This window comes from Oryx dammah, unplaced genomic scaffold (genome assembly GCF_014754425.2).
Source record: "Oryx dammah isolate SB20612 unplaced genomic scaffold, SCBI_Odam_1.1 HiC_scaffold_29, whole genome shotgun sequence".
Taxonomy (NCBI): Eukaryota; Metazoa; Chordata; class Mammalia; order Artiodactyla; family Bovidae; genus Oryx; species Oryx dammah.
The window spans coordinates 81,981,315-82,007,059 of NW_024070213.1; the positions used below are offsets into that span (position 1 = coordinate 81,981,315).

Below are 25,745 nucleotides of genomic sequence, written 5' to 3' on the forward strand. Positions count from 1 at the left end.
TCATGCATTGGAGAAGGAAATGGCAACCCACTCCATTGTTCTTGCCTGGAGAATCCCAGGGACGGGGGAGCCTGGTGGGCTACCCTCTGTGGGGTCGCACAAAGTTGACACGACTGAAGTGACTTAGCAGCAGCAGCAGCAGGTGTAAGATACAGATAAGGAAATGGCAAATGGCACTCTAGTATTCTTGCCTGGGAAATCCCATGGACCGAGAAGCCTAACAGGCTATGGTCCAAGGGGTTGCAAAGAGTCAGACATAACATAGTGACTCAACAGCAGTGTAAGTTGAGATACAAGTTATGTGTAAGATAACTTGCTAGGTATTTCCTAATAGTAAAATTTAAAAATAGAATTCTTCAAATTGGGAGTTTGAGATTAACAAATATAAGCTACTATGTGTGAAATAGGTAAACAGCAGAGACCATCCATATAGCATAAGGAATTATACTCAGTATTTTGGAATAACTATACATATGTGTGTTTGTATGTGTGTGTATTCCTGAAACACTTTGCTATACATTTGAAACTAACACAATATTATAAATTAACTATACTTTAATTAAACAAACATAAAACAAAAAATACAAAAAAAAAGTGCCAAGAAAAAAATTTCAAATCTCAGAAGGAAAAATATAACCCATAAATGATTAATCTCCAAAATATACAAATAGATCATGCAGCTCAATATAAAGACCCAGCAATCCCACTCCTGGGTGTATAGATGAAGAAAACCACAATCTGAAAAGATACATGCACCCCAGTGTTCACTGCAGCCCTATTTACAGTAACCAGAACATGGAACAGGCCTAAATGTTCATCAACAGAGGAGTAAAGATGTGGTACCTCTATACAATAGAATATTACTCAGCCATATAAAAAAATGAAATAATGCCATGTGCAGTGCATTGGATGGACCTAGAGATTGTCATACTGAGTGAAGTAAGTCAGACAGTGAAAGACAAATATCACATGACATCACTTATATGTAGAATCTAAAGAAAGTGAAAGTGAAGTTGCTCAGTAGTGTCTGACTTTTTGTGACCCCATGGACTGTAGCCCACCAGGCTCCTCCATCCATGGAATTCTCCAGGCAAGAATACTGGAATGGGTTGCCATTTCCTTCTCCAGGGGATCTTCCTGACCCAGGGATCAAACCTGGGTCTCCTGCATTGCAGGCAGACGCTTTAACCTCTGAGCCACCAGGGAAGGCATTGAATCTAAAAAAGGATACAAATGAATTTATCTACAGAACAGAAATAGAGTTACAGATGTAGAAAACAAACAAATGGTTCAGTTCAGTTCAGTCCCTCAGTCGTGTCTGACTCTTTGCGACCCCATGAATCGCAGCACGCCAGGCCTCCCTGTCCATCACCAATTCCCTGAGTCCACCCAAACCCATGTACATTGAGTCAGTGAAGCCATCCAGCCATCTCATCCTCTGTTGTCCCCTTCTCCTTCTGCCCCCAATCCCTCCCATCATCAGGGTCTTTTCCAATGAGTCAACTTTATCCGCTTTAGCATCAGTCCTTCCAATGAACACCCAGGACTGATCTGCTTTAGGATGGACTGGTTGGACCTCCTTGCAGTACAAGGGACTCTCAAGAGTCTTTTCCAACACCACAGTTCAAAAGCATCAATTCTTCGGTGCTCAGCTTTCTTCATAGTCCAACTCTCACATCCATACATGACCACAGGAAAAACCATAGACTTCACTAGATGGATCTTTGTTGGCAAAGTAACATCTCTACTTTTTAATATGCTATCTAGGTTGGTCATAACTTTTCTTCCAAGGAGTAAGCGTCTTTTAATTTCATGGCTGCAGTAACCATCTGTGGTGATTTTGGAGCCCCCCAAAATAAAGTCTGACACTGTTTCCACTGTTTCCCCATCTATTTGCCATGAAGTGATGGGACCAGATGCCATGATCTTCGTTTTCTGAATGTTGAGCTTTAAGCCAACTTTTTCACTCTCCTCTTTTACCAGGGGGCAATTGGGTGGGGAGGGATAAATTAGGAGAATGGATTGACAGACACACTATTATATATAAATAGATAACTAATAAAGACCTATTATATAGCACAGGGACCTCTACTCAATGCTCTGTAATGGCCTACATGGGGAAAAAAATCTTAAAAAGAGTGGATATGTGTATATGTATGGTTGACTAGTTTGCAGCACGCATGAAACTAACACAACACTGCCAATCAACTGTAGTACAATAAATTTTTTTAAGAAGGATAATCAAATCCTAAAAGTGTAAAACTTCAGTATTGGACTTTAACTCTGAGATCATCTAATGCAGCTTCTTTATCCTGAAGAGGACAGAACTAAGGGAGAGAGATAATAGTGTGCTGCCCAAGATAACACACACTTTCTCTGTGTTTCTTGAAATGAGGTTGCTAAGGCTGATCCTGAATAGAATATTTATAGCACTAACATATGAAGCTTGTTTCCCACCAATGTAGTATAATTTATTATTATAATTATAAACATTATTATACGATTCTAACTACTACCTCTACTAAACTATGGTATAGATGTGATGCAGCATTTTATTTCCTATACATGTGACTTACTGTGTCTAAAACACATGTCAAATCCTTTAAAAAAACAAATATTCAGATCAATTCAGTCACCCAAATACATAAATACCATCAACCCTTTATCAATGGACAGACTATCACCTGCTTAAACAAGCTGACAATAAAAATCAAGGACTACAGCCCCAAACAGTTGAATCAGCAGTCCCATAAAAGATATAATCACATACTGAGGCAAATATATTGAACTGATGATTTAATTTTGTGTGTAAGTTAAGGCTTGTAGTACCTCACACAGCACCTGTAACAGTGGAGTCAATAACTACTGAATTTAATATGGTGCAAATACTAAGTAACTATCAAATAGCAGCCAGACAGATGGATGAAGGGAAGAAAGATTAGATTCATTAAACCTTCCAGCACTAGGCATGTTCTGTCTGCTTCATACCTGTCATTGTGCTTGTAGCTGTTGACCTTTCTGGCATCATTTAGGGCAGCAAAGAATCTTTAGGGTTTGGGTTAATTTAGGTAGAAGGAAGTAAGGTTTCTTGGGGCTTCCCTGGTAGCTCAGCTGGTAAAAAATCCGCCTGCAGTGTGGGAGGCCTGGGTTCGATCCCTGGATTGGGAAGATCACCAGAGGAGGTCATGGCAACTTACTCCAGTATTCTTGTCCAGAATCCCATGCACAGAGGAGCCTGGAGAGCTACAGTCCATGGGGTCGCAAAGAGTCAGCTGAGCGACTAAGCACAGCACAGCACAGCAAGCTTTCTTGGGGCTTCCCAGATGGCATTGGCAGTAGAGAATCTGCCTGCCAATGCAGGAGACACAAGAGATGCAGGTTCAATTCCTGGGTCCCCTGTAGAAGGGAATGGCAACCCACACCAGTATTTTTGCCTGGAGAATCATGTGGACAGAGAAGTAGTCCATAGGGTCACAAAGAGTCAGACATGACTGAAGGGACTTAGCCTGATGCACTCACAAGCTTTCTTACGGCTTCCTGGATGGTTCAGTGGCAAAGAATCTGCCTGCCAATGCAGGAGATGCAGAGATGCAGTCGCAATCCCTGGGCTGAGAAAATCCCCTGAAGGAGGAAATGGAGCAACTCTTTCCAGTATTCTTCCCTGGAAAATTCCATGGACAGAGGAGCCTGGCGGACTACAGCCCATGGGTCACAAAGAGCCAGACAGGACTTAAGGACTGAGCATGACATAACTTTCTTAAGGCTTATTTATGAAGCCTATGAAGACTTTACCCATATCCATCTCTTCTAAATGACCATCTAGCTACATTTTAGAGATATTCACAGCTGTGCTTCCTTTAACAACTTTTACATACTTTGCAACAGAATAAGTAGAAAATCTCCCCCAATAAATAACACAGAAAGCTCTCCAGCTGTCAGTTTACCAAGTATTTTTTAAAACATATTTTTAAGAAGATAACAATGGTTTGAAATAGAAACATTTCATCTTTTAACTAAGTCTGTTGGAAGGTAATGAATTTGATAAGTACTTTTTAAAGTAACACAATCAAGTCCTCCCAGTAGAGCCACAGCAGCCTGTACTTCATATACTGACAAAGTGACATGGCCAAAAGATAAAGGGTGAAAGGAAGGGAGAAAAAGGAACTTCCTTTTCACCCCAGAGATGCTCTGCTTGCTGCCTGTATCATAGTAACAAATCTGCTTTGCAAAAGCCCTTTTATTGAGCCCTAAGTAGAACAGAAAGTCTAAGTTATTCCTTACACCTTAAGAACATAATATTTCATATTAAATTTGAAGACCGGACCAAGAGCCACATGACATGGAAATTACATAGACAATATAAGTACGTGGTTGAAATGGTTCACAGGCTTTCATTTGCATTCACATCCTGGCGTCAGCTCACCAGCTGCCTGACTCTTGTTATATTATCCAATTTCTCTAAGTCTCAGTGTTTTCATCTACGAAAGCCTGCTCCATATGGTACCTGCTCCACACCATTATTGTGTGAGTTAAATACTTGCTTGATGTGCCTGACACATAGTAGACCTTTTGGAAAAGTAATTGGTAGTAGTAATAATGAGAGTATAAACGGCTTAAATACTTCAATCACCAACTAAAAGCACGAACATATCTACTAATGTGAATTTAGCAATTTTAAACTTAACCAGGGCATTTCTACCCACTCATCACTACAAGATCCATATAGGAGTAAATGGACAGAAGTGAACCACAATCTGGACTCTTTTACAAGAGTTTTCTAATTAGCACATTAACAAATTCACTCCTTACAAATGTGCAATTCCTAAATACAAACTGTCTCAGACATTGACAACTTAAGTGATTTAATAAATAGAAATGCATTACAAGCTCACTGCAATTAGACATAATTAAGACTTTATGTAATTTATTTGTTTTCTCTTCATGTTGGATGTTTTAAATTGAATAAACTTATTATTATAACAGAGCAACTATGTCAGGCATTAATTAAAATCATATTGACCCCCCAGTATTTGGGGTCAATATGTTACTTTCATTCAACGGGCCTAGTAATATCAAAGTAAATCTAAAAAATAATTTGCTTCCCAAATTTTTAAAATCTGAGTGACGTTGAAGCTGAAGCTCCAATAATTTGAACACTTGATTCAAAGAGCTGACTCTTTTAGAAAAGACCCCGACGATGGGAAAGATTGAAGGGAGGAGGAGAAGGGGACAACAGAGGACGAGAAGGTTGAATGACATCACCAACTCAATGGACATGAGGCTGAGGAAGCTCCAGGAGATGGTGAAGGACAGGGAAGCCTAGCATGCTGCAGTCCATGGGGTCACAAAGAGTCAGACACGACTGAGCGACTCATCAACAACAAAGTCTACAGAACATTTCTTCAGCAGCAATCTTTATTTTTCACATTTAGAGGAGTCTATGAAAGTAGCAGTGAAGTTTTATTTTCCTGAGTCATTCATTCACTCAGTAGCTAAGTCGTGTCCAACTCTCTGCAGCCCCATGGACTGTAGACCACCAGGATCCTCTGTCCGTGGGATTTCCCAGGCAAGAATACTGGAGTGGGTTGCCATTTCCTTCTCTAGGAGATCTCCCCAACCCAGAGATCTCAAACTGCAACTTCTGCATTGGCGGGCACTGGCAGGAGGATTCTTTACCACCGAACCTCTGCTGCTGCTGCTAAGTCGCTTCAGTCGTGTCTGACTCTGTGCGACCCCATAGAAAGCAGTCCACCAGGCTCCCCTCTCCCTGGGATTCTCCAGGCAAGAACACTGGAATGGGTTGCCATTTCCTTCTCCAGTGCATGCAAGTGAAAAGCGAAAGTGAAGTCGCTCAGTCATGTCTGACTCTTATCGACCCCATGGACTGCAGCCCACCAGGCCCTCTGTCCATGGGATTTTCCAGGCAAGAGTACTGGAGTGGGGTGCCATTGCCTTCTCTCACTGGACCTCTAGGGAAGTACTTTTTCCTGAGTAGATCCAGTTAAAACCGTGCTTTACATATAAAATGGATTCTAGATCACTATTATAAATGTGATTCAACTGCAAATTCATATGCAAATTTGGGGAAGCTTTTAAAGTCAAATTGAAAAACTGTTTAGAAGAAACCTGAGAATGCAATTGAACACCAAAATATTTAGTCAAAAAATTAGTCCTCTAAGATGTTTTTCTACATGAGTATAAACAGCAACAAGAACAACAACAAAAAATGCCAAATGGATTCAACAACTTACTCTCAACACCCAAACTACAAGTACTATTAAAGAACATTAAAATTTTATCCATAATGCTTAAAAAAAAATCCTAATTCATATTTGAGTTAGACTGTATTTAACAAATTTTCTTTCTCTTGATAAACAACTGTTTAAAGAAAAATAATGCAAAAAAACACGCTATGAATCTTATTTCTGGTAATTATTCATTGTGTACTAATGCCTATTATTGACTATAATATGGTTATTCCTATGGACCTCTTTAAAATCAGATAGTAAATCTGATCTTTTATGAAGTGATAATCTTACATACTTTCTTCTATGTCACTTTTTATGTAAAGAAAGAGAGGGAGGGGCAGATACTTTAAAAAATAAAATAAAACCCTGGGTTGCTGACTCCAAATAATCGAAAGGACTACAGCGCCATCTTGTGGACTGAAGTACCTAATTAGCGAACTGCTTTGATAACGTTAGGAGAAAAGTGACTGAATACCTTGGCCACCGACTGTAGTTTCTTTTGGTGGTGAGTTTAGTTGCTAAGTAGCGTCTGACTCTTGCAACCCCATGAACTGTAGCCCACCAGGTTCCTCTGTCTAAGAAATTTCCTGCATTGTAGGTGGATTTTTTTTTTTTTTTACCACTGAGTCACCAGGGACTGATGTACTAATGATGTACTATTTTAAAACGCTAAATCTGGAATGTTTGTCATACAGCAAAGGATGGTATAAGACTAGAGTATTAACATATACAATACAGAAACCAGGTGATTTTTGTCCGTTTTGGATAGAGAGAAATACAGGTTAATATCGTTATTAGAGGTTGCTCTGAAACCAAAGAAGGAATCTGAAAAGAGAAAGGGAAAAGGGGGATGAATAAGGAATAATGCTGCAGGTCTTGGCTTTTCTGGGCTTCCCTAGTGACTCAGCAGTAAAGAACACACCGGCAATGCAGGAGATCTCGGTTTAATCTGTGGGTCGGGAAGATTCCCTGGAGTAGGAAATGGCAACCCACTTGAGTATTCTTGCCTGGAGAAGTCCATGGACAGAGGAGCCTGATAGGCTACAGTCCATGGGGCTGCAAAAGTTGAACACGACTGAGCAACTAAACCACCACCACTGGGAGGCTACAATATGCCAGAACTTGGTAGGCATGAGTAGTGAAAAATGACTGATATACACAGTCCTTCCCTAAGTACATTTAGGAGGCTAGTGAAGAACACATATCATTTCAAGGCGGAGGAAATGCTGAGGAAGGCCACTGCAGGAGTTGCTGTCCATAGCACATGGAATAGAACCTTAAGAGGTAAGAGAAAGAGAAGAAAATTTTTCACTCATTCTCCCAAAACAGTGAATAGAACCAAAAGCCAAAACCCTAGGTGAATCCTATCCTCTAATGTACTTTTCAGAGTACTTTACAGATTACTGTGTATCCCACACAAACCCAAAAAAACATTGCTGTTCAGTCGCTATAAGTCATGTCAGACTCTTTGCGACCCCATGGACTGCAGCACGCCAGGCTCCTCTGTCCTTTACCATCTCCCAGAGCTTGCTCAGACTCATGTGCATTGAGTCAGTGATGTCATCCAACCATCTCTTCCTCTGTTGTCCCCTTCTCCTCGTGTCTTCAATCTTTCCCAGCATCAGGATCCTTTCCAGTGAGTCGGCTCTTTGCATCAGGTGGCCAAAGTATTGGAGCTTCAGCTTTAGCAACAGTCCTTCCAATGAATATTCAAGGTTGATTGCCTTTAGGATTGACTAGTTTGATCTCCTTGCAGTCCACAGAACTCTCAATAGTCTTCTCCAGCACCACAGTTCGAAAGTGTCAGTTCTTTGGCACTCAGCCTTCTTTATGGTCCATAAAAGGTTAGAGCACAGATATCCCTTCTGTGGTATTATTCCTTCTGTGGTCCCATAACAATATGCTCGTGACCAAATATGGAACTTAACTCCTTATGAATAATTCTGAGCAATATTCACCTGCCTGCTTCTCTTAAGACTGGGAGTTCTTTGAATATTAAGATTGTTTTTCTCACACTATTATACTTAACACCAACCACAGTGGATACTCAATGCTTAACACGTTTCTTGAGTTGAATCGGTTCTATTTTATGATAGTATTCATGTCTGGCCACAGTGATAAACGCATGGGTAAGAATGATTCAGGCATTCCTTAAGTTACAAGAGCAGCACTAACCAATAGTGGTGCTGATTTGTTTCTAAGGTTGTCATTTACAAAGCTCTTGTTTTGGGATTTTCAGGCCTGAGTTTATTTTTAAAACTCCTGAACAAAGGCAGTGGATAAAAGAAAAATTGTTTCTGTATCTACATGTTTTTAATTTATGCGTGGGGAACTTGAGGGCGAATTTTTCTTAAATGTTCTAAATTTTGTTTTCTAATCAAATAAAAAAATCTAAAAATGTAGCTTGCTTTCTTGCTAGAGAACTAAAAGATAAAAGCAAGGAAAAATAATATTATCCAAGAAGATGGCAAATCTCTCAGTGTGGTACGTTTCCCCCTCCTCACCTCTGTCTTCTCTCAACTGTTAGCTCTCACTCCTCAGCCCCCAACACTCACCTGGACTCTAGTTTTTTACCTAAAATATTAACACAGGATAACAGAAGATTAGCAGCAGCCACAGAAGGAGATGGGCTTTCCTTGTGGCTCAGCTGGTAAAGAATCCGCCTGCAATGCAGGAGACCTGGGTTTGATCCTTGGGTTGGGAAGATGCCCTGGAGAAGGGAAAGGCTACCCACTCCAGTATTCTGATCTAGAGAATTCCATGGACTGTATAGTCCACAGAGTCACAAAGAGTCAGACATGACTAAGTGACTAACACACACAGAAGGAGACTTTGTCAGAAATCATTAACACCAAACAATCTGGAATCCAATTTCTGTCTTATTTGACTAACTTTTATTTCCATTTTATTTGGCCACACTTAGGCACTCACCTCAAGATATCCACATTAGTGTTCTCGATGGCAACAGGAAACAAAGCTCACCAACTTGTAACCAGCAAATGGAAGTAAAGATATCTAGAGAAACCACGGTTAAACAAGCTCAACTTCTTATTTCAGAAGTGTCCTACACTTGCTGTATGCTTGGATACTAAAATAGAGAAGGCTTTATAATAGAGGGAAAGATAGTTATTTAAATAAATGATGCTGTGAAAACTGGACAGCTATGTGAAAAACAATGAAATTAGAACACTCTCTAACATCATAGATAAAAATTAAGACAAAATGGATTAAGGACCTAAATGCAAGACTGTATACTAAAAAGCTCTAAATACTCTTTGATATCAATCACAGTAATATCTGTTTTGATCTGTCTCCTAGAGTAATAGAAATAAAAACAAAAATAAACAAGACAATTAAACTCAAAAGCTTTCATACAAAGGAAACCATAAACAAAATGAAAAGAAAACCCACAGGATGGGAGAAAATATTTGTAAACAATGCAATCAACAAAGGATTAATCTCCAAAATGTAAAAATAGTTCATGCAGCTCAAAATAAAAAATGCAATACCAAATCAAAAAAAATGAGCAAAAGACCTAAATAAACTTTTCTCCAAAGAAGACATACAGATGGCCAAGAGGCACATGAAAAGCAAATCAAAACTACAATGAGATGTCACCTCACATCACTCAGCATGACCATCATCAAAAAGTCTACAAACAATAAATGTTGGAGAGGGTATGGAAAACGAGGGAACATTCCAACCCTGCTGATTGGAATGTAAACTGGTACAGTCACTATGGAAAATATTACGGAGAAAACTAAAGATAAAACTATCATATGATCTAGCAACCCTACTCCTGGGCATATATCCATAGAAAACCATGGTTTGAAAGGATGTATGCATCCCAGTGTTCACTATAGCACTGTTTACAGTAGTCAAGACATGGAAGCAACCTATATGTCCATCAACAGATGAATGGATAAAGAGGTGATACACATATACAATGGAATATTACTCAGCCATATAAAAGGATGAAATAATGCCATCTGCAGCAACATGGATGGACCTGGAGATTATCACATTGTTGTTGTTCATTAATCCCTAATCATGTCTAAGTCTTTCGTGACCCCATGGACTGTAGCCCACCAGGTTCCTCTAAGATTTCCCAGGGAAAAATATTGAAGTGGGTTGCCATTTACTTCTCCAGGGGATCTTCCCAGCCCAGGGATCAAGGATGAAACTCGTGTTTCCTGCACTGCAGGCAGATTCTTTACCACTGAGTCAAATAAATCATAATTCAATATATAATTAAAATTTTTTAAAAATACAATAAGGAATGTTACCAGTGTGATTGTTCTACACATATGTAGTTCAAGTACCTAATTCCCTAATTCAGCAACTTTATTTTTTAAGCAAGGGCCAACAGTTTTATAAACTGATATGTAAAGAAGGAATGCTTCAGCAACCATTAAATGAGAGAAAAAATCTTGACGTGAAATAATTCTTACAGTTTTCTATAGGGTCAAGAATTTACACATCCACATATAAAATGCAATGCTGAAATGGGGAACAGTCATTATAACAAAAGCCAGTCTCTATAGTGTAAATGTTTTCAAGTTGTACTCTTGCAACACAAAGTGCTACTTGTTAGAAGTGCTCATATTCCAATCTGTTTTTAACTCCTACTTCTGGTTAAAGGAGGGAGTAACACAAAAGGTTCAGGAATGGTATCTGGCACTTAATTGTTTCCTTCTCTTTTCCCTTTCAAAGCAGAGGACTAGGAACATATTTCTCATTTTCTTGGAAAAATATCAAATCTGTCTGAATCTGAGTTTCTTCAGGAGAGGAAAATAACACTGAATCATCCAGTTATTGAAATACATAAAAGATATAACAGATGTAAATAGCTAATTGTAAACAGTTGCTCAGTAAAGACTAGTTATCACTATTAGCACTGCTATTGATAATATTTTTTAGAGTTGTTTGTTATAAACTATCTATCCAAACTTCTAATCTTTACAATATTCACCAAATTCAAATCTAAACAGACAAACTCTCAGATCTCTTAAGTGTTATATAGAAAACCTCAAAGGTGATTAAGCACATTTATGACTCAGTTCAGTTCAGTCGCTCAGTAGTGTCCGACTCTTTGCGACCCCATGAATCGCAGCACACCAGGCCTCCCTGTCCATCACCAACTCCCGGAGTTCACTCAGACTCACGTCCATCGAGTCCGTGATGCCATCCAGCCATCTCATCCTCGGTCGTCCCCTTCTCCTCCTGCCCCCAATCCCTCCCAGCATCAGAGTCTTTTCCAGTGAGTCAACTCTTCGCATGAGGTGGCCAAAGTACTGGAGTTTCAGCTTTAGCATCATTCCCTCCAAAGAAATCCCTTCAGATCAGATCCCTTCTGATCTCCTTCAGAATGGACTGGTTGGATCTCCTTGCATTTATGATTACATGTTTCTAAAATACATTTGTTCAAAGCTTCAGCTTTGGGATTTTAATAATAAAGTGAATTATCCACCTATATTCTAGATGGTTCTTCATAAAAAATTACTTTCCAAAAAAAAAATCCCATTTTACCAATATAAAAATTCTAGTAGTGGCTGGTTGAAATATTTGAGATCTTGTTGAAAAAGAGAAGAATATGTTGTTTTAGCAGCTCTTGGGGTAGTTAAGTTGAAAATGCCAAGGAAAGATATTTTCATGCTGTTTTTTCCTCCCACAATTTTCCACTTGAACATCTTTTAAACTTGCAGTTTAGCTACACATTATTCTTTATTGTATTTCAGTCTTGGAGGCAGGTTAAAATTAATCAACCAACCAAAGACCTGGAACCACCAAGAATTCTGGTTCTCATTCTAGTACTGATTTAGTTCTGAAATTATCATTAATTAAATTAGGGTACTAACTTAACCATTTTCAGGACTGTATCAGCAAGGACTCTTCTGCTTCATCTTTGCATAGCCCCTCTCCTTCTCTCCTTTTTGGTGCGAGTGCTCAGATAACACTTGTGGAACTGAATTTATCACAGTAAAATTGCTTCCATCAGATAATCAGATTATTAATAAAATTTAACAAAAAATAATCACAAATGACTTTCCTACAAAGTATGCTTATTTTCTTTTTCACAACACAGTTCTAATTGCCTCATAAAAGCCTATGAAATTAATTTCTCCTGGTTTCAGTCACTCCAATCTCTTGAGCAAACCCAAGGGAGCAAGGACTGAGTTCTGGAGAACTCTGTTATTTAAAATACAATTAAAAGTCCAAAGAAGAATCCAGTCAAGGACACTGAGAAGAAAGGTAGATGATAAATCAAAATAGTATAATTTCCTAAAGCCACGTTTTTAAAAAAGGTTCAATAAAGAGGGCGTGGTCAGTTGTGTTAAACACTAATGACAAGCAGAGTAAGATGAGGACTGAGAATGGATGATCCAATTTGACAAGTTGGAAGCCAACGTTGGCTTACAAAGGTATAGTTTTAGGTGGAATAGTGAAATGAAAATGTGATTAGAATTGTCATAAGTATCGGAGCTGAGACCGTGGAAATACTGAAGTTTGCTATAAAGGACGGTAAATAAGTTGGTAGCCACAGAGGAGGTAGAAGCAAGGGAGGTTTCTTTTCTCTTTTTGTTTAAAACTGTTGATTAATAACAGAGTACATTATAAAGAAGTCTGAATGACCAAGAGTTGATGCCTTTGAACTGTGGTGTTAGAGAAGGCTCTTGAGAGTCCCCTGGACTGCAAGGAGATCAAACCAGTCAATCCTAAAGAAAATCAACCCTGAATATTCATTGGAAGAACTGATGCTGCAGCTGAAGCTGAAGCTCCAATACTTTGGCCACCTGATGTGAAGAAAAGACCCTGATGCTGGGAAAGATTGAAGGCAGGAGCAGAGGGGACGACAGAGGACGAGATGGTTGGATGGCATCACTGATTCAATGTACACGAGTTTGAGCATGCTCCAGGAGATGGTGAAGGGCTGGGAAGCCTGGCATGTTGCAGTCCATGGGGCACAGAGAGTCAAATACGACTGAGTGACTGAACAAAAACAACATTATGGCAGAGAAAAAAAAAGACGTGTGATGATACAAGACAGAAAAGAGGCAATTACAGCAGTAAAGTTCTTCATAAAGTGAAAATTAATGGAATCCAGTGAATAAGTAAAGAATTTTCCTAAAATAAAGAGACGTTTTCATTGCATCCAAAGGCTACAGATGTGGGTGGGCTGGTTGGTGGGAAAACAGCTTTACCTTCTGATTGCATCTGCTTTCCCAGTGAGATAAGCAAAATCATCCACTGATAGCGAGGAGCAGGGAAGAGGAGTTGAAATTTTGAGAAAAAAAAAAGTGTGAAATAGTAATCTCTGAAGAGAGAAAATAAATCAATAAGGAAATGGGAACTGTGATTGACTGAAACTGCGTTAAGACCCACTTGAGACACACAGTCATAAAATTTAAAAGAGATCAGTCAGAATTGTTAGATGTTTTTCTCCAGCCTTCAACTCCAAGCTTGGGAAACATTTATTGAATGTTTATCATGTGCCAAGCACTGCCTAACCATCTTACCTTTATTAATATTGTGAGCCCACAATAACCCTATGAGTTGGGCACTCATGAGAAAACTGAGGTACAGAGATGTTAAGAAACTTTTCCAAGGCCACGTAGCTAATAAATATTGAACTCAGGATTGAAGGAGATCACATCTTTAGCCACTGCTGCTGCTGCTGCTGCTAAGTCACTTCAGTCGTGTCCAACTCTGTGGGACCCCATAGTCGGCAGCCCACCAGGCTCCCCCGTCCCTGGGATTCTCCAGGCAAGAACACTGGAGTGGGTTACCATTTCCTTCTCCAATGCATGAAAGTGAAAAGTGAAAGTGAAGTCGCTCAACTACCCTATTTTTATGTAAATTGTTGGGATTAAGCAATATTGATTTCTACCATTTAAGTAAGGCAGAGAGAGAGGTAAGGAAGGCATGGATTGGAAGCACTGTTGTAATCAAAGAATTATCATAGAGACAGTGAACTGGAAAGAGAGGAGAGGTGGTTGATGACTGGGATGTTAGACACTGAGATTTTGAGAGCAGTATAGTTATTCATAATGACAGAATCTAAAATGTGACCAGAAGAGTTGGCAACGAAGCTCAGGGAGAAGGATAAGGAAAAGACTGTAGGAGAAAAGGTCAAGGAACTAAAAAATATTCAGGCACTGGATGGATTTTCCACATGAACAGGACTAGTGATGAAAAGAAGAATGTAAGTTAGATGTTAAATTCTTCTCCAAATGAGGAATACTATCCAGGAGATTACTGCAAGAAGTAAGGACATACATAGTCAGTAGCCTTACTCCAAATATAGGTTACCAACCTGTCCTAGTTTAACTAGAACTTGCCCAGTTTTAATACTGAAAGTCCTGCATCCTGGACCTCCATAAGCTAGAGATTTTGAGAGAGAAGAAAAAATGAGCTATTTCCTGAAAGATGCAATAAAAACATAATACCTGCTCCATCTCTAGGCTCTGTGTGATAATGGATGTTTTAAATTTTAAATTAAAATAAAATTGTCATGTGCCAGGTAAAACTACTTTATTTAACTCCTCATCTCAGAATAGGATGCTTTGCTCACATTCGATAATTTGTTCAAGGCAAAGATTTCCTACTCATTTTCCTCCCATTTTGCCTGACTTGTTCCCTTAAGGGCAGTGATCCTGTTTCCTATCTCATCAAACCTATTATGCTCTAAAAGCTAGAGCTAATTTCCTATGATCAATCAGTGTTCTAAGTGCCTGAATAGGTCCGATGGAAAATATTGTTTGGTTGACAAAATCATATCCCACTAAACAGCGTGAGCACTTGGGAAATGACTGATATTGCAATATCACCTGAATCCCACATGTCTGAAATGAGAAATGTCGCTGCTGCAGTAAGATCTGCATCTCCCACCCCACTGTTTCAAAGACTTCTAGGCTAGGGAAATCGGAGAAGGCAATGGCATCACACTCCAGTACTCCTGCCTGGCAAATCCCATGGACCGAGGAGCCTGGTGGGCTGCAGTCCATGGAGTTGCTAAGAGCTGGACATGACTGACGACTTCACTTTCACTTTTCACTTTCATGCATTGGAGAAGGAAATGGCAACCCACTCCAGTGTTCTTGCCTGGAGAATCCCAGGGACGGGGGAGCCTGGTGGGCTGCCGTCAATGGGGTCGCACAGAGTCGGACACGACTGAAGCGACTTAGCAGCAGCAGCAGCAGCAGGTTAGGGAATGGAGAACCACAGCATTTCACAGATAGGAAAAACCTGAAAGACACTTTAGGAGTGACTAAAGAGTCATGGAAACAATCTTCTTTGATTGAATCCTTGCATGATCTTTCCACTCAGATAATGCACTAAACGTAGTTTCGCCTGGCTGCAAATACTGCATGATATTTTCCAACTTGTTTATTACGTGGACAAAATCTGTGGCATATCAAATGATTTCAAAATAGTATGTGCAAAGAGAAAGGCTGAAAGAATAACTGAAAAATCATCCAAAAGCTGCAATAAGAACATTAGGCTGGTCTGAGCTGTCTTGCCTTTTAACCATACTCTTCTGCCTCCTTGCTCCTATCATTAAATTTCTCAAAAGCAAAGCCTATATTTCTTCAGCTCCAACTCATTCCTTGGCTTGCAATCTGACAGCCCACATTCTCTAAAAAGGTCACTAATTACTACTTTAATAGTCATTTCTAAGAAAATCCCAGTTTCCTATACTTGGTGCTAGTGGTAAAGAAACTGCCTGACCATGTAGGAGATGTAAAAGATGTGGGTTCAATCCCTGGGTCAGGAAGATCCCCTGGAGAAGGAAATGGCTACCCACTCCACTATTGTCTGGAGAATCCCATGGACAGAGGGGCTTGATGGGCTATAGTCCATGGGGTCTCAAAAGAGACATGACTGAAGCAACTTAATATTTTTACTATTTTGAGCATATAAGGAATGAACTATGTAACTAAATATGAACTAATTTTTGTAGTATGTGTGTTAGTTACACACATTATAAATCTAAAAAAAGTCCTTTGATAGAAACCATATATCCTAATTTGAGGATTAAACTTTGATCTCTATAAATTTAGCACCCATCCCTCCCTGAAATTTCAGCAACACTTAAAATCATTTGCCATCTCCTCTTCTTGAAATTATCTCACCCCTGTCCTATTTTTCAAACCTGTCAACTTATCCTACTTATCCTACCTCCACCAGAGGTCAGACAGTTATTCCTTCTCATTGACTTCTACACTCATAGTAGCTTCTCAATTGTCTTAACTGCCAACTTCTGGTTTATCTAGAATATTATTGCCTAATTAATCTTCCAAATTCAATGTTACAACATCCTTTATCCAGAAATCTTTAAGAGCCTCCTACTGTGTGGTAAAATTTATGTATTTCTCTGATGATACTTATCTTACAATCAAATCACACCTCTTAGATCCTGAAATCAGAAATAAGAAAGTCATGAATAATCAAAAATGAAATTAAAATTAAAATTACCTTGGAAAAGTCCTCCAACAGGCATTCCACTGGAGACCACGAGTTTGTTCAGCACAACAAATTTTCCCTCCAGCATTGGAACAGATTCCTGTTTCTTTGGTTGAGCACCAGATGAAGCAGTTGGCTTGCTTTTAGGGTCCATTATATATGAAAAATGCATATATGCATGTCTTTAAAAGTTAGAATCACACTCAGCGCAGTGATATGCTTGAACTTGAGAGGCCCCACAGAACACAGACGTGGGGGAACCACAGATTCACGTCTTTCCTGCCATACTGACTTCAGGTAACCACTGAATGATGGACAGTATTGCCAGCACCATCTAAGTTGTAATTTTTCTATTTTATTTCTGGGATTGCTTAGTTTGCTTCTGTTTTGCTAAGATGATGGAATTCCACTGCTACATCCTCTTTAAAAGTTACCTAGATACTTTACTTCTCCCCAACTCTGAGGTTTGGAATCATGTCATATTCTTATTTGTCTGTTCTACAGCACTTAACACTGTTAATTGGTCTATTTTAAATATAATAATAAAATAATATCAATAAACTCAAGTGGAGGCAGTAAAATAGACTTATAATTGCTATCTATATTTGATAGCCAAAATACATATGTTAAAGTATACATATATTTAAATAGACATATGTTTATGTTCCAAAATAATAAGAATAATCTAATTTACTGTATTAAATTAATGTGACCCTATAGACTGTAGCCCACCAGGTTCTTCTGTCCATGGGGTTTTTTAGGCAAGAATACTGCAGTGGGTTGCCATTTCCTCCTCCAGGGGATCTTCCCAACCCAGGCATTGAACCCATGTCTCCTGAATTTGGCCGGTGGATTCTTTACCACTGAGCCACATGAGAAGCCATTAAGTTAATAATAAGGAAATTACTGTACTAGGTCATCATGATTATATTAAAATCAAGGGAAATTTTACATTCCTACATTAGAACACGTAAGGCTTGCCAATGTTATTTTAAATATACCCCATAAAGACACCCCCAAGATATCCCAGAAATCATAATTATACCACCCTATGTAATCGAAGGGTGTCACTAGAGCTATTCAAATATTTACCTTGGGGAAGTAGATGTTCAGAGCTGCTTCTGGGAATCAATTTAAATAAACTACCCTGTGCATTTTGACGGACATAAGAAAATAAATTTTGGACTTGCTGCCACATCGTCTAGATACCTGTATTGGATTCTTCCTGAAATTTAGTGATAGAATCTACCCTGTAGCATCCGAAAGTGCACACTTGGCAGGTTTGAGAAGTCATCTTGAGTTGGGGCAGTGCTTGTGGACATACCCCAGAAGGCAGCCAAAGGGAAGTAGGAGGGTGACTCTAGGTGGTGTCACACAGCCTTTCTTCCCTGGGCAACAACAGCGGAGCTTTGAGAATGTTCCTGGGAACATAGATCCCCCGAGGCAAAGTTAGCGCTTCTAACTGACCACTAGAGGACTCAGGGGGGTCGTTAATGCACGCTGCCCTCTGGGGGTCGCGGAAGGAAACAGCTCCAGGGCTGTGATGAAATTTACTTGCCGACACCAGCCAGCATCCGGCACTGAGGCTGAAATACTGGAACATAGAGAGATGGACCTCAGTTATTTGAAGCTAGGTGAAGATGTCTTCTGGATCACTAATGCCCGACTTGCTTAGTCGAGAAACAAATTCCCACCTAGAAATTTTTACTCGTATCCAAATATGTTGCCCTGAAGGAGGAAAATTGTATGTCAGAATTAGAAAATAATAAGATATAATATATACTGGCTTTGAGATTAGACGTATTCAAATTCCAGCTTGGCCGTTTACTAGCATGATATGATGAATAAAGTATTTGATCTCTAATTTTCAGTTTCCTTATTTGGAAAAGGAATAGTGCTTGGTATGACGATGCTTCAAAAACAGAATCTATTTGATAAAGGAAGTTGTGCTTGTTTTTTATTTTTATTTAACTTAATACAACTGGACTCTCTGATACTCTGGGTGTATTCAGTGCTGTCTCCAGCTACCGTTGATAAAATCTGACATTTCTGTCAGGATCCATCCAGACTCCAGACCAGTAAGAACCAGACCTGGTGAAATGTGAGGTGCCCCAGAAAAATCTACTGCTCCTAAACCTGCGGTGTTTTGTACTTTGGGCACTGATGTTTAATAGTTCTCATGAATATCAGATGGTAGCCTATCTTTCTAACATTTTCCCACTCATGTAGTCAATATGTCTAACTGGAACTTTCATCTGCATGTCTGATACCTCTGGTTTCTATACGGATGTGTGGCCTCATCTTTAATTACAGACGCCAGAACCAGCAGTGGGAAGGCATATAGTAGGAGGGTCAACCTACCTAACTGACCCCTGCCAGTTTCACCTGGTGCTGGTCTCTGCACCTAGGCTCTGTGAAAAGGACATGTGCTTAGAGCTTTGCACTTTAGTTTTTTCTTTCCATCTTCTTTTTCTTGTAATAGTAATGGATTTCCACTGGTCCAACTGTTTTACTCCTCTGGAGTCCCAAATAACCAGGAGCATGTATTTTCAGAATATCAACATAGGAGGTAAATGCTATGGTAATTAATTAATGGCCCAAGAATTGCAAAGGGTAATAAACAGTCCTTACATGTAATACACTAAAATTTAGACCTTGTTAGACCTCAAATTGTCTAATAGATGGACACTGATATTCATCTTAAAGTATTTAAAGTACTTCCATCTTCTCTCTGGTCTCACTTTAGTAGTCTACATTGCATAAAAGATATTGATTTACAAATTAATGAATTTGTTAAGGAAGAAAATTTATTTGACTGGATGTTTTGTTAATATTGTTATTTTAAAAACTGCTCAAATACTGCACTGGTACATTTTGTCCTACAAAAATAAGCACTATATCATTATGTGAAACAGAGAATTTGCCACAGCGGTCAATTATAAAAAGTAATCTTTGAATTACATTGAATTAAACATCAAAGGATTAAATGACAGAAAAGGTAACAACAGATTTTTTTCATTCCATGCAGTTATAAAACTGTAACTCTGGAAAATGTTTTTCTAGGAGTTTACTGCTTTTTCAAGTCACTGTCATCAGATTTTGACATAAACTATTTCAGGCACCCAATTTAGAAAACAAGCAGCTATTAAATGTCCAAAATGTCTATTACCATAGATGGTTTAATAACAGAATAATGTTAATGTGTTTGTCTCTGCCTCCTTCTCAAAAGGCAGGCAGTTCAAGGTGTGTTTATTCATTTTTACAAATATATTTCCCTATTCTGTCAAAAAGAGAAGCATAATTCAATTGAAGCACATCAGAACTGTGCTTCCTTATACCATATAATGTGACAAGCTGTAAATAAAATGAACTTTTTATGAATACATTATGCATGGGATATGTTCCCAGGGTTGCATATAAAGAGTATTTTAATGACATACATTTTTCTAGGTAACCAAAAGCAAGCTGCTATTTCAACAATCCATAGACTGCATATAAAGCAATTTTAAAGTATCCTAGCACAAATTCAGCAATCTTGGCACCTGAAATATTGACATGACAACACAGTAACCTTCATCTAGAAAATTATCCCCTTAGGAAATTATGTTGGCCACCATGGACTTCTTTTTAATACTTCAAGTATTTATTGTCATATGAGTAGAATGTCTATTTCAGATTTCTTCATGTGGCATCTATCACGGCATATCCTTTAGCTATAAATGCACATATACAATTATTATTTGATAAAAGTTATATGAACAATTGAAAAACACATAATAGAACCAAAAATTGTATAATTTAGTAGGGAAAATAACAAAAAACCATGCATAATGTAAAAATGATCACAATATAGTTTATTAAAAGGCTGGATTTAAATAAAGAATAATCTTGATTTCTCAGAAAGAAAAAAATATTTTTTTAGAAAAACCTGGAAGGAATTCAAGAAAATGTTAATAATAGATATCTTTTGTGGAGGTGCATATTCTTTCTTTGTATCTTTCTGTATTTTTACATTCTGTACCATAAATGCTCATTGTTTTTTGGAGACAAAATAACATTCCTTTTAAACAAACCTACCAAATGCCAAGCTCCATTCTAGGCACTAGGTGTATGGCAGAAAACAAAAAACTAAGTCCCAGCCCTATTCACAGAGCTTATGTTCTTCAAGGCAGTGTGGGGTTTGTGCAGGGAGTGACAGACAGTAACCAAATAAATGTGTAAATAAATGGAATATTAGTGTTATGAAGGGGGGAAAGCACGTTAAGAAGATAGGGACATACAGGGAATGGGAAAGTGTGATTTTATACAGGGTGGTCAGGGAAGGCTTTGCTAACGTGTCAACATATAGGAAGGGAAGAGGAGCAGAAAGCAAAGAGCGCAGAGTGATCTAGGAAGAAAAAACAAGTGAAAAATTCATGATGCAGAAGTGTATTCGTATGTTTGAGGAAGGGTGAGAGCTGGAGTTCAGAGTGAGCTGGTATGCAATGGTATATGTAATGAGCTCAGAGGAGTAGCCCGGAATCAGGGCTTGAGCCGTTGGCAAGACATCATCTTAGGGAGACCATGTGGGCCTTTATTTGAATAGAGATGAAGCAGAAGATAGAGGGACTCCAAACTAGGCGTTTACAACTGGCCTCCTAGTCACTCCTCCTGGAGTAAGAAGATGAACTCCAGGCTGTCCATTCATTATCAGCCTCTTGTTTACCTTTCCTGAAGCAAGAGACAAATGGACTCCAGGACTACATCCTTATGACTGGATTCCGGTCTTTATTTTGAGATCTACACTTCAATATAAAAACCAGCAAGAGGAACTTCCTTGGTGGTCCAGTGGTTAAGAATCCACCTTGTGGTGCAGGGGATGTGGGTTTGATCCCTGGTCAGGGAACTACTATCCCACATGATATGGAGCCACAATGAAAGTCCCTGCATGACGCAGAGAAGATCCCATGTGCTACAACTAAGACCCACCTCAGTCAAAGAGATAAATACATATCTTTCAGAAAACAGCAACAGCAATAGGGTAAATAATCAGATATTGGGCATTTTTATGGCACGGACAGAGTGGGACTAAGCTCTGTTAAAAGAGGAGGGAGCACACATACCTCGAGCAAAGGAAACATTTCACATGTGTAGAAAGACTCCTTAGGGCTTCCCTGGTGGCTCAGAGGTTAAAGCGTCTGCCTGGAATGCAGGACACCCGGGTTCGATCCCTGGGTTGGGAAGATCCCCTGGAGAAGGCAATGGCAACCCACTCCAGTACTCTTGCCTGGAGAATCCCATGGAGGGAGGAGCCTGGTAGGCTACAGTCCATGGGGTCGCAAAGAGTCAGACACAACTGAGCGAAAGACTCCTTTGTGGTCAGAAGGAGGGGGCACCACCCCATAATATGTAATGCTAATACATGATGGTGGCTCAGAGGTTAAAGTGTCTGCCTGGAAGGTGGGAGATCTGGGTTCGATCCCTGGGTCGGGAAGATCCCCTGGAGAAGGAAATGGCAACCCACTCCAGTACTCTTACATGGAGAACCCCATGGAGGGAGGAGCCTAGTAGGCTACAGCCCACGGGGTCACAAAGAGTCAGACATGACTGAGCCACTTCACTTTCATTTTCAATACATGATCCCATAGGCCTCTGGGCTAGAATCTATCTTGGAAAAATGTCCCACATTCCTGCTGAGGAGGGTCCTAGGGCAGATCAGTGGTGGAAAAAGAAATCAGATTAATTGGTTAAAGGTAAAGACCCAAAAGAACTGACCTATATAAATGATTTAACCACCTCTTCACTGTACTCTTCCTCACTGGGGGTCAGGAAGATCCCCTGGAGAAGGAAATGGCACCCACTCCAGCATTCTTGCCTGGGAAATCCCATGGACAGAGGAGCCAGGCAGACTAGAGTCCATGGGGTCACAAAGAGTCAGACACGACTGAGTGACTTCACTTTGTTTCTTTCTTTTTCTTGCTCACTGGGGGGATGCACACACCCTTTCTCTCCAGATGTGCATCTCTGCTTTGCTGCTATCTTAGCAAAACAGTTTCTCTGTGTGCTCTCATTTGTTGTTGTGCTATGTCTCTAATAATGAACTTTGTACCTGCATTTACAGTTTTGCCTCTGTGAGAAATGCATTTTTCACTAGGGGCAAAGATCTAGGGAAAAATAGCTTCTAACCTCTCACTCTTGCTGGTCTGGTGGCTAGGATTCCTGGCTTTCATCCAGGCTCAGTTCAGTTCAGTCGCTAAGTCATGTCTGACTCTGCAACCCCATGAATCGCAGCACGCTAGGCCTCCCTGTCCATCACCATCTCCCAGAGCTCACCCAAACTCACGTCCATCGATTCGGTGATGCAATCCAGCCATCTCATCCTCTGTTGTCCCCTTCTCCTCCTGCCCCCAATCCCTCCCAGCATCAGAGTCTTTTCCAATGAGTCAACTCTTCGCATGAGGTGGCCAAAGTACTGGAGTTTCAGCTTCAGCATCAGTCCTTCCAATGAATATTCAGGACCGATTTCCTTTAGGATGGAGACTGGCTGGATCTCCTTGCAGTTCAAGGGACTCTCAAGAGTCTTCTCCAACACCACGGTTCAAAAGCATCAATTCTTCGGTGCTCAGCTTTCTTCACAGTCCAACTCTCACATCCATACATGACTACTGGAAAAGCCATAGCCTTGACTAGACGGACCTTAGTCGGCAAAGTAATGTCTCTGCTTTTCAATATGCTATCTAGGTTGGTCATAATTTTCTTCCAAGGAGTAAGTGTCTTTTAATTTCATGGCTGCAGTCACCATCTGCAGTGATTTTGGAGCCCAAAAATAAAGTCTGACACTGTTTCCACTGTTTCCCCGTCTATTTGCCATGAAGTGATGGGACCGGATGCCATGATCTTTGTTTTCTGAATGCTGAGCTTTAAGCCAATGTTTTCACTCTCCTCTTTCACTTTCATCAAGAGGCTTTTTAGTTCCTCTTCACTTTCTGCCATAAGGGTGGTGTCATCTGCATATCTGAGGTTATTGCTATTTCTCCCAGCAATCTTGATTCCAGCTTGTGTTTCTTCCAGTCCAGCATTTCTCATGATGTATTCTGCATGTAAGTTAAATAAGCAGGATGACAATATACAGCCCTGGCGTACTCCTTTTCCTATTTCGAACCAGTCTGTTGTTCCATGTCCAGTTCTCAGTGTTGCTTCCTGACCTGCATATCTCAAGAGGCAGGTCAGGTGGTCTGGTATTCCCATCTCTTTCAGAATTTTCCACAGTTTATTGTGATCCACACAGTCAAAGGCTTTGGCATGGTCAATAAAGCAGAAATAGATGTTTTTCTGGAACTCTCTTGCTTTTTTGATGATCCAGCAGATGTTGGCAATTTGATCTCTGGTTCCTCTGCCTTTTCTAAAACCAGCTTGAACATCTGGAAGTTCACGGTTCACGTATTGCTGAAGCCTGGCTTGGAGAATTTTGAGCATTACTTTACTAGTGTGTGAGATGAGTGCAATTGTGCGGCAGTTTGAGCATTCTTTGGCATTGCCTTTCTTTGGAATTGGAATAAAAACTGACCTTTTCCAGTCCTGTGGCCACTGCTGAGTTTCCCAAATTTGCTGGCATATTGAGTGCAGCACTTTCACAGCATCATCTTTCAGGATTTGAAATAGCTCAACTGGAACTCCATCATCCAGGCTACCCAGGTTCAGTTCCTGGGAATTAAGGTCTCACTTCATGTCACCACTTCAGTGAGATCACGAACACCCTTGCTACTGTGTGCAAATAGGCTGCAAAGGGCACAGATTGAAGCTGGGAGACAAATCAGAAGTTGGAACAGAGATATAGAGAGACATGAAGGTGGTTTGGATCAGAATGGTCCCTGTAGTGGTACCTGAGAAGTGCTCAGATACCAAAGGACACTCCACACTTAGGATGAACAGATAAGGGCTTTGGGGGTTGTTCACAATGAAGTTAAAGGGTATATTTGTGTAGGCTAATTGTATGTGTCAACTTGACTAGGCTAGGGGATGTGGTAAAACTAGTTAAAACACTTCTGGGTTAGCATTTGAAGCTGCAGACTGAATGAAGTCAATGGCCCTCACAAGATCTAGTCCTCTGAGGGCCTGAGTACAACAAAAAGGCAGAGGACAGACTCATTTGCTACCTCTGCTTGAACTGGAACATCTCTTCTCAGTCAGCAGCATTCCTGGTTCTCAGGCTGAGTACACTGCTGGCTTTCTGTTCTCTAGCTTGCTGACAGCAGATTGTGAGACTTCTCAGCCTTCATAATTACATGAGCCAATTCCTATAATTGTTATCGAGCCCAAGTTCGGGTATGCTCACTGCAGGACTGGTCAATTGTCAGGAGACAAGCTGTTGAGGCAAGGAATAGAGACTTTATTTGGAAAGCTGTGCATCCGAGAAGATGGCAGACTAATGTCCTAGAGCACCATCTTAGAGTCTGGATTGTTGTTCAGTTGCTCAGTTGTGTCTGAGTCTTTGCAACCCCATGAACTGCAGCACGGCAGGCTTCCCTGTCCTTCACCATCTCCCAGAACTTGCTCAAACTCATGTCTACTGAGTCAGTGATGCCACCCAACCATCTCGTCCTCTGTTGACCCCTTCTCCTCCTGCCTTCAATCTTTTCCAGCGTCTGGGTCTTTTCCAATGAGTCAGCTTTTCACATCAGGTGGCCAAAATATTGGAGCTTCAACTTCAGCATCAGTCCTTCCAATGAATATTCAGGGTTGATTTCCTTTAGGATTGACTGGTTTGATCTCCTTGCTGTCCAGGGGAACTCTCAAGAGTCTTCTATGGCTAAAAGATACAGAGGGTCTGGATGCCAGTTTATTTTATAGAACAGAGATGGAGAGGAGGTGAGGATGTAAAGTAAAAAGACCATAAGTTTTGCAAAGTATCTCCAGCTTAGTCAAACTCAGAAAGGGGATGTGTTAATTTCTTCTTTTGTTGCAGCCATTCACAGGTAGGCAGGGTCACAACGTCTCCTCTGTGAGCTGAACAAGGCACTTTAACATTCAGGCAGATGGGGGAGTCAAGATGGC

The 25,745-nt window shown here is 40.1% G+C and overlaps 1 non-coding gene across 1 annotated transcript; it reads left to right on the forward strand.

Moving 5' to 3' along the window:
- Window positions 1-21,862: 21,862 nt before the first annotated feature.
- TRNAS-GGA lies at window positions 21,863-21,934 on the forward strand. Its single transcript has one exon. It is a non-coding gene; the product is annotated as a tRNA-Ser (tRNA).
- The last annotated feature ends 3,811 nt before the right edge of the window (window positions 21,935-25,745 follow it).